Source organism: Capsicum annuum, unplaced genomic scaffold, assembly GCF_002878395.1.
Source record: "Capsicum annuum cultivar UCD-10X-F1 unplaced genomic scaffold, UCD10Xv1.1 ctg78173, whole genome shotgun sequence".
In the NCBI taxonomy this organism is placed as follows: domain Eukaryota; kingdom Viridiplantae; phylum Streptophyta; class Magnoliopsida; order Solanales; family Solanaceae; genus Capsicum; species Capsicum annuum.
In genome coordinates, this window is record NW_025888639.1 from 159826 (window position 1) to 166218 (window position 6393).

Below are 6393 nucleotides of genomic sequence, written 5' to 3' on the forward strand. Positions count from 1 at the left end.
AAATTTAAATTTTCTATGAATTTGATTCAATAAATTTTATGTGTCTACAGATGCTTTCTACTTCAAGCTTGGTCGATGTGTAGGTTTGCCGAAACTTGGCAGGGAGACTTGAAGTACTCATGAATGTGTTTTTATTCTCGTGACTTCAAAGATATTTGTTTCTCATCAGTGCATCCTAGTTAGACCAATACTTGCGAGTGGTCTAATTAAAGTTTCCTCCATGAACTTTCATGTCGTGAAAGTCTTCATCAAAGCAACCAATGATTTGTTTGCGGTGATCTTCATTTTTCATCCACAATCGAGTACAAATTGGATATTATTTTAAGAGTATTAAAAAAAATGATCAATTTGATTTTTGTTTTACTCTTCTTGGATAAATATGAACAGGAGAAATCACCACTGTAATATTTATTTAAGTAGTTTATAATTGCACAACAATGTAACCTTTTTAATGTATTTGAATTAAAAGGATCAATACAACTTCCTCACTTGACATATTGCACATATCAAGTAAAAAAGTTGACGATCTTTTTGTACCAAAGAAAAATATTAACTTTCCTTTTGATTTCATGTACCAAAGGAAAATATCAACTTTCCTTTTGATTTCATGTACCAAAGAAAAATATCACCTTCCATTTTGGTTTCATGTATCAAAGGAAAAAAATATTCTTTTCTTTTGACTTCAAGAAATAATTAAAATCACCTCCAAAGAAATCTCCTCAATATGGTAATTTTTCAACTCATTGACAATTTGAAATTTCTAGGGATTCTCATCTTCTAATTTCACCACAACATTCCTTGTACACAAACTGAAAATTCTTCATAGGAGTCTCTATATAAGGGGATGTTATGAAATGACATCAATCACAATCTTTTGAAATTCGTAACCTTTGCAAAGACATTTCTTGGTATCTTTGTGACTATGTATTTGGAGAGCACTATTAGTGCACCTCAACCTTTTTGGCAGCATTGGTGGACGTCATGAAAAGTATACAAGCTTCTTGTAACACCGATCGAAGAAGTACATGGAGTGCCTTTTCCAATTTTCAGCTTTAAATGCTCACAGAGTAAAAATCACATCTGACTATAGGAATGTCCAAATATTGAATAACTTAGTTCTGGAGTGGCTTGACTTGTATTGCTTAGTCATATCTAAAAATCAATGTCAAACTCCTTTTGTATTGACGAGAATCAATTTTTGAAGTTGACGCTATAAGCTGTTATGTCATGACTCCAGATTACATGTTCGTGATCACTCCTCTTTGCTTATTTTTTTTTTTTTTGCAGGTTCATGAAAAAATGAAACTGGTGTCGATATCACACCAAGCATATACAAACATTGTCCAAATAATTGGTCAGGGACAACTTGAGGCATCATTTTTGAGGCGCATTTTTTAATGAGCAATAACTAAGTGCTTCACCCATTTTCTCGAGGATTTGGCGAGCAATATTCCCTGTCATGGCTTGGAAACAGACACTCTAAGCAACTCTTTTCTATCCTTGGCAAGAAAATTTGTGTCCATTTCCTTAAATCTTTGAATAGAAAACTCCTTGCATCTCGGCATAGAAGATCAATGGTTGAAAATCAAATTTCATGCTAATTGACATCGATATCAGCCATGTTGAACTGAACTGATGTGTTTCTCCCAATGTTAATCATTCCAAATTGAAGCATCGTGTGTTTGTTATTGACACTTATCGCCATATTGAAATTTCATATATTTGGCATCAATCCGTGTAGAACCGAGAAGCTTCATCCGATCAACATCGTAGATGTATTCAATCTTCATTTTTTCAGGTTTATGCAAATGGTTTAGATGTCAAAACAAAAAGGTTGACATGATTGATGTTGAGCCATTTATGCATTATTTCCTTACTGTTTGATAAGAAAGTGACTTGGAATGATCTGATTTCATCGTTGGCGATGCTGAAAGTTTCCTATTTTAACTTCAGTGAGCATATACTTTGTGTCATTCTTGTGACCTTAAGATGATTAAGTTTTGAGTGTATACAGTCCATTGTTGCAAACCAAGCATGTGGTGTATCTCATCCGTGGGGCTCGACGATAAAGAGGCTTCGAGTGAGAGCATCTCATTCTTTTCAAGGAGCACGTACGTGGTGTCATCCAAATTGATAATATTGACACAGGGAGTATCCTTTTCTGGCTTTGGTAAGCAAGTACTAGACACACGTCCATAAAAAGATTTATTCTCCTATGGGAGAACGAAAATATGAGTTGTTTGATTCATACAAATGGAATCCAATGTCCTAATACATCTATTTTATCAGCTTTACGTAGCGTCACGATAAATTTCATATTTTGATGTAGGAGAATCGAAATCAGGAGCTATTTTTTGCTTTGGAAACTAGACTCGTTGAGATACGTTTCACTTAGGAATCACAATCATATTGCACCCAAATCGTCTCATATATTGCTCTAAAAATGGTTTTCTAATCTTGGTTCGCTAGTTATTTCAGCTTTGTGCATCGTCACCATAAATTTCATATCTCAACGTGAAAGTATTAGAATCAGGTTCCATTTTTTGCATTAGAAATTAGATTCATAGAGCTACGTCTCGCATGAAAATCACAATCATATTACATCCGAATCGTCTCAGATATTGCTCCAAAAACATCCTTCTAATCTTGCTTTACTAATTATTTAAGCTTTGCGCAGCATCACCATAAATTCCATATCTCGATGTAGGAGTATCAGAATCAGGTGCCGTTAGAAAGTAGATTCATAGAACTACGACATACATAAAAAACTATACTCAATGCCCTTATGGATTTATACAGATACGTCATGAAAATCAGCTTAGTTCGGAATCTGATGGCCTATTTTTCAACTTTGAGCGGCTATGATGAAAAATTCATAACTTGTCATAAGAACCATTGAATCATGAGCTGTCTTTTTTTGTTGCAGAGAAGTCTCTAAGATCTACCACATATATCAAAAAGATATGAACACCTATACGGATTTATACAAATATGTCGTCGAAATTTGCGTTGCCTTGCTAGTCTTTTCACCTTTGCACTTCTGCAGTAAACTTAGTAAAAAAATGCCTATCGTCATGTGATATTCATGTCAATTTAAAGTGTTATTGCCGTTCTCAAATAATGACACATGCTTTTTCTATTTCTGTTTTATTTTTTTATTTTTTTATTTTTTTTAACTCATACGACTGAACTTAGAGTAAAAATATTCTAAGCTTCCTATATACCTAGGAGGATCAAGTCATAGTGTAGTTCGAGCTTGATGAGTTAATTTACTTTAAAAAAAAATCTTTTTCTTTCATTTTTCTCTTTTTTTCTTTATTTTTTAGAGGATCATTCACAGTTTAGACTCATGGGAGCCAGGAGTGACATGTTGTTTAAGCTCGTTCCTTAAGGAGCATTTTGACTTGCAGTTTAGGCTCGTGCATTGAGGAGCATTTTTGACTTGCAGTTTAGGCTCGTGCATCTAGAAGCATTTTGACTTGTAATTTAGGCTCGTGCGTCGAGAAGCGTCTTCACTTGCCTTTCAACCCATTGTAATGGAGTACTACTAAACTTCAGTTTGGTAATCATTTCCCCCATTGGTTGAAGCTGATTTGCACTTGATCTTGTATCGACTTTTGAAAGTTAGAGTTTAGAAGCCCTTTGACATTTTTTTCTTTTGCGAGAGATCAATGTCCAAGTATCACCTTTCTTGCTATTGGAGAAGTCGTTTTATATGGATTTGCTTGTTAGTTTTTTCATGGTAGGAACCTCAATTTGGTCAAAGCACCCAAATTACAGCATGATGGTTCCCTCACCTTTTGGTGATGCCGCAGAGCACATGGGTTATAGAACTTTTGAAATTGATCCTTTTTTATGATCCAGTTCGGCGCTAACATTATTTCCATCAACTGTATCGCCATCATCGATGATGATTTTCTCCTCTTGCATTAATGTCATGATCTTTTCCGTCAGGATAAAGCATTTTGTCGTGTGATGACCAATAATGCGGTGAAATATGCAATATTTAGGATCGTCGACTTTGTTTGATTTTTCAGGTATCTCTGACTTAGGAAGTTTAATGACTTTGGCTAGTAACTCGTCAAGAATCCCAGAAACATCAAAGTCAGGGAAAGGATATACCCTTGCTTGCAACTCCTTCAAGGTTGATTGATTTTTTACCTCTTGCATTTGTTGCTTTGGAGCTTCCTCTTTTAACTTTTGTCTTATGGAGGCCATCGTAAAACTCACTGTTGTCGTCATAGATTCCCCAATTTGATCTTCTGACGAGTCTTTTAATTTTGTGAATTATTTTCTAGGATAAAAAACAGGTGACGTCATTCTATGATTTGCAATGCTTAGCTCTATGTCATGAGCCCGCGTAGCTAATTCTTCAAAAGTTTAAGGTTTAATTCTTTGGAGGATATACACAAGGCCCTAATACATCCCTTGATGCAAACTTCAATCGTGGAAGTTTCAGAAATTTGATCCTTGCAGTTGAAGCTCAATGTTCGCCAGCGATTTATTTAGTCCACTACAGGTTCATCTTTACTTTGTTTTGTGTTTGTCAACTGCATTATGCTGACCGTACGATGGGTGCTGTAGAAATAATTTAGGAACTGAATTTCTAGTTGCTCCCAATAATCAATTCATTCAGACTCCAAGACCATGTACCAATCAAAAGCGTTGCCTTTTAAAGAGCGAACAAACTGCTTAACAATAAGATCACCATGTGTACCAGCACTGTTATAAGTCTCAATGAAATGAGTGGTGTGTTGCATTAGATTTTCCTTTCCATCAAATTGTTGAGACTTTGGCGGTTGATATACAATTGACATCAATAAGCCCTCGATTAACATAGAATACGACTTTGAGTATCCTACGAAACTTTGTGACGGACCGCCATATTGTGTCTTGTTGGTTTTTGTAATCATATCTTGTAGTTGTTGAACTGTTAGAGTAGCTACTGAAGCGGATCAATCATCATAGTATTTCTCACTATTCTTAATGAGAGATTCGCCATCAATTTTTTCTCGCAGTGTTAGATTATAATTTGACTCTCCAGGATTGTAGAGATCGAACTTGCTCATAAGTCGGACGCTTTGATGATCTTTCTCATCAATGGACTTCTTCAAGGCTTCAACAATTTGCTCCATCATTGCAAACTTCTCGTCCAAGTCAATTGCATCAACCATGAACGTGTTGACTTTTAGTTGAAGTTGTAGAATTCATTAAATTTTTAGATTCTTCAAAGTTGCATCAAGTTTCAGATGGTTCTTTTGATAACATAGATGCAAAGTTACACCCAGGGGTTGTAGTTACTGCCAATATTTGAGATTTTCACCTTTTTATCATCTTTAAAAGGGTGAAGTATTGGGATCCATCCAAAGCATAAGCGTTGAGATTCCATCGATTGATGGGGCCAACAAATTTAATCTCGGTAGACGTGACAGTAGTAGACTTCTTGCATGAAACTTCATTGATTTTTCTTAAGTCCATTGTAGTAGTTGAATTTGTGATTTTTTAACTTGTAGAAGGAAGAGATAAAGAGCAGAAATGGTCCCACTGGGCATGCCAAAATTTATTCGCAACAAATTTTTGTTGTGTATGGAAAATCAACTGCAAGCAAAAATAAATAAAAGAAAACAATAATTTTATTATTATGAATGTTGCGGGTACAATTCTTTTATTCTCTTGATTCTTCTCTCCTAAATTTAGCAATGATTTGAGGGCCTTCATTAGCGTGTTTCCAGAATCATTGGATGATTTGGACTCCTAGAGACGTATTTCAATCGTCTGGGACGTGGAAAAGTATTTTGTCATTTTAGAATAATCTGCGGGAAGAACTCCGTTGATTGCTCCTTGCAAGAACTTGCTAGTCAATGCTGACGTTGTCAATGATTGTCAAAGTGTTCCTTTTTCCATACCCCTAGAATGTTATGTTACTCCTCTATTTATAGTTGAAGGGGGTAGGCCTAGTTGTTTGTGATTGGCCGAAATATGTCACTTTGTCACTTGACACCTTTTGACTGGTTGTTGAATTTGAATGAGATTTTCACATCATTTGTACATGTGGTGGCGTCTCATTGGTCTTGGATTTGACTGGGATGACACGTCACTTGATGAATTTGGGCTTCAAGGTGAGATGGACCTTGATGAAGAATAAAATAGACTTATTATTTTTGTAAGCCCAAAATAAGTTTAAACCCAATAAAATGTGGATCAAATTTTAATTTTAGATGAATTTGATACAATAAATTTTATATGTCTACAGTGTTCTCTTTTATAAGATTGGTATTTGAAATGCATTAACATGAATAAATAAACATCAGCATTTGACTCATTGAAAGAGAAAGTCCTTGTAGTAAGAACACAAACATAATGTTTTACCTACAAGCTGGGGCTAAAAAGTAG